Source organism: Miniopterus natalensis, chromosome 2 (genome assembly GCF_054644295.1).
Source record: "Miniopterus natalensis isolate mMinNat1 chromosome 2, mMinNat1.hap1, whole genome shotgun sequence".
NCBI classification, from domain to species: domain Eukaryota; kingdom Metazoa; phylum Chordata; class Mammalia; order Chiroptera; family Miniopteridae; genus Miniopterus; species Miniopterus natalensis.
In genome coordinates, this window is record NC_142082.1 from 95,988,693 (window position 1) to 96,001,457 (window position 12,765).

The following is a 12,765-nucleotide window of genomic DNA, read 5'->3' on the forward strand; positions in this document are numbered from 1 at the left end:
TCAAATATTAACCGACCATAATGGGTTGGGTCAATTTCTGGGGTCTCTGTTCTGTTCCATTGATCTTTATGTCTGTTGTTGTACCAATACCAGGCTGTTTTGATTACAATGACTTTGTAGTACAGTTTGATATCCGGTAAAGTGATCCCTCCCACTCTGTTCATCTTTCTGAAGATGGCTGCAGTTATTTAGGGTCTCTTTGGATCCATATAAATTTTCAAAGTGTTTGTTCTAAGTCTGTGAAATATGGTGTTAGTATTTTAATAGGAATTGCATTGAATCTATAGATTGCTTTGGGTAGTATGAACGTTTTAATGATATTAATTCTTCCAATCCATGAGCATGTTATAATCTTCCACTTGTTTATATCTGCCTCTATTTCTTTTTCAGTGTCCTGTAGTTTTCTCAGTACAGGTCTTTTACACCCTTGGATAAGTTTATTCCTAGGTATTTTAATCCTTATTTGCAATGGTAAATGATTTTGCTTTTTTAGTTTCTCCTTCTGAGGGATCATTATTGGTGTATATGAATGCCACTGATTTCTGGATGTTGTGTTTCCAGCTACCTTGCCAAATTCATTTATCAAATCTAGTAGTACGTTGATGGAGTCTTTAGGGTTTTCTATGTACAATATCATGTCATCTGCAAATAATGACAGTTTTACTTCCCCCTTTCCAATTTGGATGCCTTTTACATTTTCTTCCTGTCTGATGGCTATGGCAAGGACTTCCAGTACTATGTTGAATAAGAGTGGCGAAAGTGGACACCCCTGTCTTGATAGTGTTTTTGAGGGAAACGGTTTTAGTGTTTGCTTATTGAGTATGATGTTGGCTGTAGGTGTGTCATATATGGCCTTTATTATGTTGACCTACGACCCCTCTATTCCCACTTTGCTGAGAGTTTTTATCAGAAATGGGTGCTGGATTTTGTTGAATACTTTTCCTGCATCTATTGATATGATTATATGATTTTTGTCCTTTGTATTTTTTATGTGATGTATCACATTTATTGATTTGTGGATGGTATACCAGCCTCACATCCCTGGAATAAACCCCACTTGGTCGTGGTTATGATCTTTTTAATGTATTGCTGGAACCAGTTTGCTAGTACTTTGTTGAGGATTTTAGCATCTATGTTCATCAGAGATATTGGCCTGTAATTTTCTTTCTTTGTAGTGTCTTTATCTGGTTTTGGTCTTAAGATGATGCTGGCCTCATAAAAAGAGTTTGGGAGTTTTCCCTCCTCTTGAATTTTCTGTAACAGTTTGAGTAGAATAGGTATTAATTCTTCTTGAATGTTTGGTAAAACTCTCCTGTAAATCCATCTGGTCCTGGACTTTTGTTGCTGGGAGTTTTTTGATTACTGCTTCAGTATCATTAGTTGTTATCGGCCTATTCAGGTTTTCTGCTTCTTCTTGATTCAACTTTGGAAGATTGTATGCTTCTAGGAATTTGTCCATTTCCCCCATGTTGTCCAGTTGTTGGCATATAGTTGCTCATAGTATTTGCTTCCAATTATTTGTATTTCTTTTGGGTCCATTGTTATGTCGCCTCTTTTATTTCCGATTTTGTTTATTTGGGTCTTCTTTCTTTGTTTCTTGCTGAGTCTGGCTAAAGGTGCATCAATCTTATTTATCTTTTTCAAGAACCAGCTCTTGGTTTATTGATTTTTTTTGTTTGTTTGTTTGTTTCTATGTCATTAATTTCTGCTCTGATCTTTATTATTTCCTTCCTTCTACTTCCTTAAGGCTTTTCTTGCTGCTATCATTCTAGTTCTTTTAGTTGTTGTGTTAGATCGTTTGGTAGAGCTTTTTCTTTGTTTCCTGAGATAGGCCTGTACAGCAGTATAAACTTTCCTCTCAGGACTGCTTCACTGTGTTCCATAGATTTTGGGTTGTTGTCTGTTCATTTTCATTTTCTCCCAAGGAGTTTTTTATTTCTTCTTTGATCTCATTGGTAACCTATTCATTGTTTAATAACATGCTATTTATCTTCCATATGTTTGAATGCTTTTGAGTTTTTTTTATACCTGTTGATTTCTAATTTCATGGCATTGTGATCTGAGAAGATGCTTGATATGATTTCAATCTTTTTGAACTTGTAGAGACTTGTTTTGTGCCCTAACATGTGGTCTATTTTTAAGAATGTTTCATGTGCATTTGAGAAGAATGTGTATTCTGCTGCTTTGGAATGAAATGTTTTGTGAATGTCAATTAAATTCATTAGATCTAGTGTGTCATTTAAAGTCTGTGTTTCCGTATTGATTTTTTTGTCTTGATGATCTGTCCAGTGTTGACAGTGGGGTGTTTAAGTCCCCCACTATGATTGTGTTGGTGTCAATCTCCCCCTTAAAGTCCACCAAGAAATTTTTTATATATTTTGGTGTTCCTATATTGGGTGCATATATATATTTATAAGGGTTCTTTCCTCCTTTTGGGTTGATCCCTTTAGTACTATGTAGTGACCATCTTTGTCTCTTGTTTTGGTGTTTATTTTGAAGTTTATTTTGTAAGAAATAACTACTGCTACTCCACCTCTTTTTTTGTTTTCATTTGCATGGGATATTTTATTCCATCCCTTCAGTTTTAGCCTGTGTGAATCTTTTGCTCTCAGGTGGGTCTCTTGTAGACAGTATATATTTGGGTTTTGTTTTCTTATCCATTCAGCTACCCTATGTCTTTTGATTGGACTTTTTATTCCATTTTCATTTAAGGTTACTATTGATATCAACTTATTTAATGCCATTTTTCCCCTTTATGCTGATGTACTTTTCTCTCACTATTCCTTCTTTTTCTTAGAGCACTCCTTTTAGCATTTCTTGCAAAGCTGGTTTCATGGTACTGAACTCCTTTAGCCTTCTTTTGTCTGGGAAACTCTTTATTTCACCTTCAATTTAAATGATAGCCTTGCTGGATGAAGCAATCTTGGTTGCATGTTTTTGCTTTTCATTACTTCATGCCACTCCCTTCTGGCCTGAACAGTTTCTGTTGAGAGATCTTCTATCAGCCTTATGGGGGTTCCCTTGTAGGTCACTGCTTATCTCTCTCTTGCAGCCCTTAATATTCTCTCTTTGTCCTTGACATTTGTAATTTTAATTATGATATGTGTTGGAGTTGATCTCTTTGGGTTCCTCTTGTTTGCAACCCTCTGTGCTTCCTGAACTTGTGTGGCTTTCTCCCTCTCCAGTTTAGGGAAGTTTTCTATCATTATTTCCTCCACCAAGTTCTCTATCCCTTGCTCTCTTTCCTCCCCCTCTGTTACCCCTATGATGCAAACGTTTTTTTGCTTCATGTTGTCCCAAAGCTTCTTTGACTGTCCTCATGCTTTTTAAGTGTTTTTTCTTTTTCCTGTTCTCATTGAGTGGTTTTTTCTACCTTATCTTCTAAGTCACTTATTCTATCCTCTGCTTCATTGAGCTTGCTTTTAATTCCTTCCAGTGTATTCTTGATATCAGATATAGTATTCTTCATTTCTGCCTGATTCTTATTTATGGTATTTATCTATTTTTTTATGTTTTCTTTAAGTTCCTCAACCTTACAATTAAGTGTCTTGTTGTTCTCATTAATTCCTTTCAGCATCTTTATAATCATTACTCAGAGCTCTATTTCTGATAACTTCCTTAACTCCAACTCATCAAAGTCTTTTTCTGGCGATTTTTCCTTTTCTTTATTTTAGGGATTGTGTCTTTGTCTCCCTATTTTGTTAGCTCTTAGTGTTTGTATCTATATATTAGATATATTTGCTGTCTCCCAGCCTTATTGGGAAGGATTTTGTAGTGTGAGTACAGTGCAGCCCAGAGGTGTGTTTTCCTTATACTTCTGAGTTTTTTGCTCTAACTTTGTTCCTTCTATGGTTGTCTCTTTTGTGGGTTCTTTGGTCTCTCCTGTTGTGATTGGGTCTAGATAGTTTTTGACTTCTCTTTGGAGGACTCTCCTCTCAGATTGGCTAACTGTGTTTCTCAGTCCCAATCACGCTGTGTGAGCTGTTGTATGGTTGCTGGCAAGGCAGGACAATACATAACTAAACTTCCGGGAAACAAGAGGAATCTTACATAATATCTTGGCAGTCACAATGAAAAGAACCAAAGTGAAAATAGAACTGGGAGAGTGAAGGGAGGACACAAATTCTATTTTTCTAAAAAATATATCTTTATTGATTTCAGAGAGAGGAAAGGAGAGGGAGAGAGAGAGACAGAAACATCAATGATGAGAGAGTCATTGATCAGCTGCAGCCCACAACCGGGTCATGTGCTCTGACCGGGAATCGAACCCCGATGGCCTGGATCCTAGGTCGATGCTCAACTACTGAGCCACACCTGGTTGGGCGAGGACACAAATTCTAAAGGGGAAAAAAGGTCAAATAGAAAGAAAGAAAAGTAAAGCTAGAGAGAGAAAAGTATATTATTGTTAATAGTAACGAAATTTAAAAAATAATAATAAACTAAACTAAAATGTAAAAAATAGAGAAGCTACTGGGAGGTAAAAGAGGCAGAGAAGATTTTGAAAGAAGGTTGAGCAAAAAATTAAGGGAGAGAGTAAGAATAGGAGAACAGTTGTAAATAAAAAATAAAAATACAATAAAGAAATAAGCAGAAATTAACAATCAAACAAAAAGACAGGAAGAAAGAAACTAACAAACAAAAAGACAGGAAGAAAGAAGGGAGAAAAACAAAAGAAAGAAAGAAAAGAAGAAGAAAAAAGTTAACTTATGGATGGAGAGGATAGAGAGAGAGGTAAAGCACAGGCAGGAAGGGAGTCCAATAAAGGATATGGGGGAAGCTATAGAGAAAAGAGTGAACTTATTCATTATAATGATAAAGTCCCAGCAATTAAACAGATAATATCAAGAAAATATTGATAGTGGAAGCAAAGATAAAACAAAATAAAGCAAAAAAACAAAAAAACACCAAAACAAAAAAGCTAAGCAAAATAAAATTCCTTTAAAAAGATTAATTTAAAATTTTTAAATTTAAAAAAAATTATAAAATTTAAAAAGAAAGAACTTTTTTTTTTCCTTTTGTTTTTTAAGGAAAAAGAAAGTCAATCAGGTGAGTTTCTTTTGGGCAGCTTATGTTGTTTGCGGCTCACTGTTTTGTATGCTGATTTCTGTTCTCCTAGGAGGTACTTGTGTATCAGCCACTGTGAGGGGCTGTCTAGGTTTGGCTTTGGTGTCCTTAGGTAGTTGGCTGATCTGAGGCTCTCTGTGAGCCACTTTTACTTGTCAGCTATTCTGGAACATTGTAGTTGCATGGTATTACTCCAGAGTCTTCTGTAGAGTCTTTAGGGTGCAGGATGGCTCGTGTAGCTCAGGATATCACTCCCCTTACTTAGAGGTTTCACTGTCAGGCACTTACTGTGGGGAAGTTAGTCTCTGCTCCACAGCCAGCTCCTCAGTCTCTACCTTATCCTCTGATTCTAGTTCCCCGTACACTGGCCTGCTGCAGTTTCAGACTGACTTCAGTCTGTTGCCTTTTCTGTATGGGCAGTTTCAGCAGTTTGGGCTTAGTGGATTCAATTAAAAAACATTCCAATGAACACTTTGCCTGTCCAGCCCCCAGCTTTTCCTCCAGTTCCCAAACAATAGTCCCTTAGAGTCTTATTCTTGTAATGTCCTTCTGTGAGCTCTTCTTTCTTCCCCCTCAGGACTGTGCCTTGTGGGGGATACCTGGGGCTTCAGTGAGCTTAACCAACCCCTTTCCTATTGGGGGTGGTGATCCTAGGCTTCAGGGGAAGTAGGCGTGCTCCGCCCCTCCTTTCTCAGATCTGGTTGGCTGGTCGCACCGGACACGTATTTCACTCTACTGTATAGACACCAGTCCCAGCTTCTGCTGGTTTGTCCACTTAATGCAAGCCAGGGAGGTGGAAGCCAGTTCAGCGATCAAAAACTCAAAAATGCACAAAGCAACACATAAGCAGAGAGTCTTCCCTGCCAGGTCCTGCAGCCCCCGTGCCAAAGCACCCCACAGGAGGGGACCCAAAGTCAGCTCCACACAGCTCCCCTGCACCACTGATATCAGTAAAGCTGGGGCAGCTCCATGTGCACCACCACGACACACCTCAGGGCTGGCCCAGAATCCCAGACTCTCCCCAACAAGAGTTCAGGCAGCTGAAGGAAATCTCCCTCCTACTGGTAGCTCTAGTCTATCTCTGGAGGCGGGAGGGCTCTCTTTCCTTTCCCCATGCCACACAGACTAAATGCTTTCTGGGGCTCAACACAATGCCTTACCAGAAGGCCTAGGGTCCCTGTATGTAGCTGCTGACTGCAGACCTCTGGTCCCTTTCTACTTGGGTGCCACAAGCTTTGAGACAGCCTTTCCTGTGGTCACACCCTGTGCATTAGACACCGGTGGAGGCCGCCATTAGAAGCTTTGTTTCCTAGGAAACAAAGTCTCCTCCTTTCAGGCACACAGCTCCCCTGGCTCCCTCTGCACTCTGTGCGGGGCTCTCCTTCCCCTCTCCTCTGCTCCAGGTTTGAGATCCCTGTTTTTGGATGCCAATCAGCACTCCTGAGGGGAGGGAGCTTTGCATCCTCTAAGCCTTAGGGGCTCGGAGCCCAGCATGGGCTTCAGGGGGGAGGTACTCCCACTTTCTATGCCCCCTTCTCTTACCAGACTCTGTGATGTTTCTTCAGTGCTCCCTACTCAAAATATGTCCACTTAGGTATATTTCTCTTGTTTTTCCAAGCTAGCTACATAGTATCTTAGTAAAATGAGACCGTGTCTGGGAGGAGGGGTGCTCTGGTGATTCTCACCATGCCACCATCTTCCGGAATCTTTGGGGCCATTTTAAATGGCAAAGTTATCCCTGTACCACCCTAAAAAAACATACCAAAGTGTGGGGAATGTGGCACTAAATTGACTTTGAAAAGTATGCCCTGGCCTATGTGGTTCAGTGGTTACAGCACCCACCTGTTCCCTGAAGGGTCTGGGGTTAGATGCTGGTCAAGGGCACATACCTGGGTTGCAGGTTTGATCCTGGCCCTGGTTGGAGCATGAGTGGGAGGCAGCCAATTGATGTGTCTCCCTCCCTTCTTCCCTTCCACTGTCTCTAAAAATCAATGGAAAAATATCCTTGGCAGAGGATTAACATAAAAAGAAGAAAAATAAAGAAAGAAAAATAAAAGAAAAAGACACTTGTTTACAGAGTTAAAGCAAACAGGCAGCATGTCACTTTGCTTGACCTCAGCGGGGAATGTGGGTAACTCAAATTTTTTGTCACTCTCCACATGAACACAAATGACCATGAAAACATCACATCAGCAAGTAGGCAAATTTGAAAATTACAGAAACTGCTAATAATGCTACTTGACTGTTCCTGGGACTAGATGTAACAAAAGTGCCAAGACCTCTACTCTACATAGACTGTCAAACATCACCAAGAGAAAATGAAGCAAATTTCTAAGTAGAGGAATGCACCATGTTTTTGATTGAAAGGGTCAATATTATAAAAATGTCAGTTCTCCCCAAAGTAACAAGATGCAATACCAACATATTTTTATGAAATTTGAAAAGCTGATTCTAAAATTTATCTGGAAATGCATGAGGTTCAGAATAATCAAGATACTCTTGAATAAGAATAGCCTGGGAGGACTAGCTCTGGCAGTTGTGGTATTGGCATAAGGGTGGGTCAGTTGCCCAACAGAATAGAAGATGGCCAAAAAGAAAACAGTTAAGTATGAATGCTTGGTTTATGACCAAGTCAGCATTACAAACAAACAAAGCAGTGAGGAGAGGACTTTTTTAGTATAAATGGTAATCAATTAGCTATTTATATGGAAATAATGAACTTTGATCCTACTTCACACCATAAGCAAAATCATTCTGGTTTAACTGTAGTTTTAAATGTGAAAGGCAAATGACACCAATAGTATTAGCCATAAAGAAAAACAAATAAATTGGGTTTATTTTAATAATTAATAATTAATAATAAATTGGGTTATTTTAATAATTATTCCTTCAATTCTTAAGTTACTTAATTTAAGCAATTTACTTAATTTAAGATCTAAATTAAAACTTTGGTTCATCAAAAGACAGCATTAAGAGACTGAAAAAGCAAGCCACAGAGTAAGAGAAGATATTTGTCATACCAACACTGTACAAAGAACTCCATAATATATATATATATATTATGAACAATAAAAATGGTCAATAAACATTTGGAAAAGGATCAATCTTATTAGAATTAAAAAAATACAAACTAAAACACTATTTTTTCATTTATCACATTAGTTTAGATAAAAAAGCTAATAATCAAGTTAAAAGAACATCTGAGTAAAACAGTTAATAATGATCAGTTTAGAGGAGAATCTGAGGAGGTAGAAAATTAGTGTTTTCATTAAGAAGAACAATTTAAAATATTCATCAAGTTGTAAACATTTTATCCTTTGGATATAGAAATTCTGGAAGAACTGCAGAAGGGTATGTATGTGTGTGTGTGTGTTTGAATAGTTATCGAAACATCTTTAGTAAATGAAAAAATAGAAACAACTTAAATGCTTATTAATATGGAAATATTTCCAAAAAATATACAGTATATCCATAGAATGACAAATTATGCACCTATAAAAAGAGTGATTCATGTCCACATACAGCAGCATGGAAAATGACAATAAGCTAACAAGTATAGTAAGTATAGTATGTATCATGCAGTACAGTGTTTTTTGAAAAAAGAAATAAAAGAATATATTTGCATATGTCTTTACTAAAGTTTTAGAGGAGTACACACCAGTTCAGTATGGTTATCTTTTGGGGATTAAGATTATAGAACAAATTAACTTTTCAATTAATTTGTGTGAAGGATTAGTTAATTTTAATATAATGTATTATTTCCTCCACAGAAATATTTTTCAAAACTAAAATTTTAAACTAAAATGGCTAAGCTTAAAAAATTTTAAACTTTCAATGAAAAAAAAAAGAGTCAAACTAGTAATATAATTCAGGTATTAAAAAGATCCAAAGAAGCGTCACTGAGAAGAGAGATTTACAGAGCAATTTTTTTTCCACGAGGGAACTTGTGCAAACCAATAGATCTAAATTCTTCACATAATGTATAAAATAAGAGAAATCTCTTTAAATTTATTTCTTGAAGGCAAATATTTTTATGTTTATTTTTTTATTTTTAATTATAATTTTAATTTTTTAAAGCTACAATTTTATTTTTATTTTTTATTTTTTAAAATTTATCTTTACTGTTGAAAGTATTAAAGATATGCCCCCCTTTTTTTCCCCATTGATCCCCTCCACACCAAATCTGCCCCCCCATGCCTTCCCCACACTATTGTCTGTGTCCATGGGTTATGCATATATGCATATAAGTTCTTTCATTAATCTCCCCCCACCCACTCTCCCAACCCCGCCGTCCCCCTGATATTCATCAATCTGTTCCACGCTTCTATGTCTCTGGATTTATTTTGTTCCTTAATCTATTTTGTCTATTAGATTCCACATATGAGTGAGATCATGTAAAACTGAATCAGGAAGAATCAGAAACATAAATAGGATAATAACAGCTGATGAAATTGAAGCAGCAATAAAAAAAACTCCCAGCAAACAAAAGCACTGGCCCAGACAGATTCACAGGGGAGCTTTCTAATTCTTTAACTTGTAGGGTTAGATAGTTTATTAAATTTTTTTTTTTTTTTTTCTTTTTGAGACAGGCCTGTAGTGCTCTGAACTTCCCTCTCAGGACTACTTTTACTGTGTCCCATAGGTTTTGGGTTGTTGTGTGTTCATTTTCATTTGTTTCCAGGAAGTTTTGATTTCTTTCTTCATCTTATTGGAAACCCTTCATTGTTTAATAACATGCTATTTAGCCTTCATGTGTTTGAATGTTTTTGAGTGTTTTTAATGGAGTTGATTTCTAATTTCATGCCCTAGTGATCTGAGATGCTCGATATCATTTCAATATTCTTGAACTTGTAGAGACTTGTTTTGTGTCCTAACATGTGGTTTATCTTTCAGAAAGACCCTTGTGCACTTGAGAGGAATGCATCTTCTGTAGCGTTGAGGTGGAATGTTCTGTAAATGTCAATTAAATTCATCTGATCTGGTGTGCCATTTAGAATCACTATTTCTGTGTTGACTTTATCTGGAAGACCCATCCAGTAGAGTCAGTGGGGTGTTCAAATCCCCTACTATGATTGTACTGATGTTGACATCTCTCCCTTAAAGTCCTGAGTGTTATTACTGATAGGTCCTTATTTATTGCCATTTTAATTCTTTATGCCTATGTTCCACTCTCTAGTTTTTCTAATTATTACAGCAGTCCGTTTAATATTTCTTGCAGTGCTGATTTGGTGCTGATAAACTCCTTTAGCCATTTTTTGTTTGGGAAGTTCTTTATTTTGCCACCTATTTGGAAGGATAGCCTTGCTGAAAAGAGTAGTCTTGATTTCAGATCCTTGTTTTGCATTACCTTGAATACTTCATGCCATTCCCTTCTGGCCTGTAGAGTTCCTGATTAGATATCAGTTGACAGCCTTATGGAAGCTCTTTGTAGATAACAGGTTGCTTTTCTCTTGCTGTCTTTAAGAACCTCTCTGTCTTGAATTTTGGTATTTTAATTATGATGTGTCTGAGTATAGGCTTCTTTGGATTCTTCTTGCTTGGGATTCCCTGTGCTTCCTGAACTTCTGTGGCTTTTTTCTTGACCAGGTTAGGAAAGTTTTCTGCCATTATTTCTTCAAACAAATTCTCTATTCCTTGGTTATTCTCTTCCCCTCTGGCACTCCCATAATGTGACTATTGCTATGTTTCATGACATCCCACAGCTCCCTTAAGCTGTCCTCCTGTTTTTTAACTGTTCTTTCTTTTCAAGTCCTAATTGAGTTATCTTTTTCTACCCTGTCTTCTAATTTGATTACCTGATCCTCAGTTTCTTCTAATCTTCCTTCCAATATATTCTTTATTTCTGCTATGTCATTCTTAATTTCCTTCATAGTTTCCATATCTTTTTTCATGCTGTTGAGCATCCTTACAATCAGTATTCTGAACTCTATATCTGATAGACTGCTTATCTCCATTTCATTTAGTTCTTCTTCTGGAGAATTCTCTTGTTCTTTCATTTGAGGCTTGTTTTTGTATCTCCATTATGGCTGCCTATTTGGGTTGTTTCTATGTATTAGGTGGCTATGCTAGGACTCTCAGTCTTTCTGGAGGGTCTCTAGTCCAGGTCAGTGTCAGACAGTCTTTGTGACTGGCCTTGTGTACCATGTTTGGGGCTATCAACAACTCATGACTTGTGGTTCCCTCAGCTGGGCTGGCTTGTTGTTCCCTCTGCTGGGGCTGAGTGTGTTAGGACAGGATCAAGATGCACACCAAATGCTGCTTTACCAAGGCCCAGTTCCCTGAGCAGATCAGGCAAAGACTCAAAGCTCCTAGAGGTCTGCCTCTGCCTACAGGCTGATTCACTTTAGTCTCTTAATAAGCCTCAGGCTGTATACCACAGCAAAGGGTAAACTCCACAGAGTGGGGTAAGAGGTTTCCCAGTGGGTGGAGCAAATGCCAAAAATTCAAGACAAAGAGAGAATTTTAAAGGCAGCAAGAGAAAAGCAATCTGTTACAAAAGAGCTTCCATAAGGCTATCAGATGTCTTCTCATCAGAAGCTATACAGGCCAGAAAGGAATGGCATGAGGTATTCAAGGTAATGCAAAACAAGGATCTGAAACCAAGACTACCCTATCCAGCAAGACTATCTTTCAAAATAGATGATGAAATAGTTTCCCAGACAAAAAATTGCTAAAGGAGTTTATCGCCACAGAACTAGCATTTCAGGAAATATTAAAGGGACTGCTATAATTAGAAGTAGAAATAGAGAGAGAAACATAGGCATTAAGAATTAAAATGACAATAGATAACTATCTATCAAAAATAAACTTAAATATAATTGGATTAAATGCTCCATTAAAGACATAGGGCAGGTGAGTGGATAAGAAAATATGACCCAAATAAATGCTGTATATGAGAGACCTACCTCAGATCAAAAGACATACACAGGATGAGAGTGAAGGGATAGAAAAAAAATTTCCATGCAAATGGAAATGAAAAAAAGCTGGGGTAGCAATACTCATATATGACAAACTAGGCTTCAAATTGAAGTCCATAATGAGAGACAAGAAAAGTCACTACCCAATACTAAAGGAATTGATCCAACAAATTTATATAATCATGATAAACATATGTACCCAATATAGGAGCACCTAAATTCATAACGAAAACTTCTGGATGACTTTAAGGGAGAGATTGACAGCAGCACAGTCCTAGTAAGGGACTTTAAAAACCCTAATGACTTCACTGGATAAGTTTTCCAGACAAAAAGTCAACATAGAAACAGTGAACTTAAATGACACACTAGATCAGATGGATTTAATTGACATTTACAAAACATTCCACCCCAAAGCTACAGAATATACATTCTTCTCAAGTGCACACAGGACATTCTCAAAGATAGACCACATGTTAGGACACAACACAAGTCTCTACAAGTTCAAGAAGACTGAAATCGTATCAAGCATCTTCACAGATCACAATGGAATGAAATTACAAATCTACTACAATAAAAGCACTAAAAAACACTCAAACACATGTAGGCTAAATAACATGTTATTAAACAATGAATGGGTTACCAAAGAATCAAGGAAGAAATAAAAAAAACTTTGGGGAAACAAATGAAAATGAACTCACAACAACCCCAAACTTATGGGACACAACGAAAGCCGTCTTGAGAGGGAAGTTTATAGCACTTCAGGCATACTTCAAAAAACAAGAAA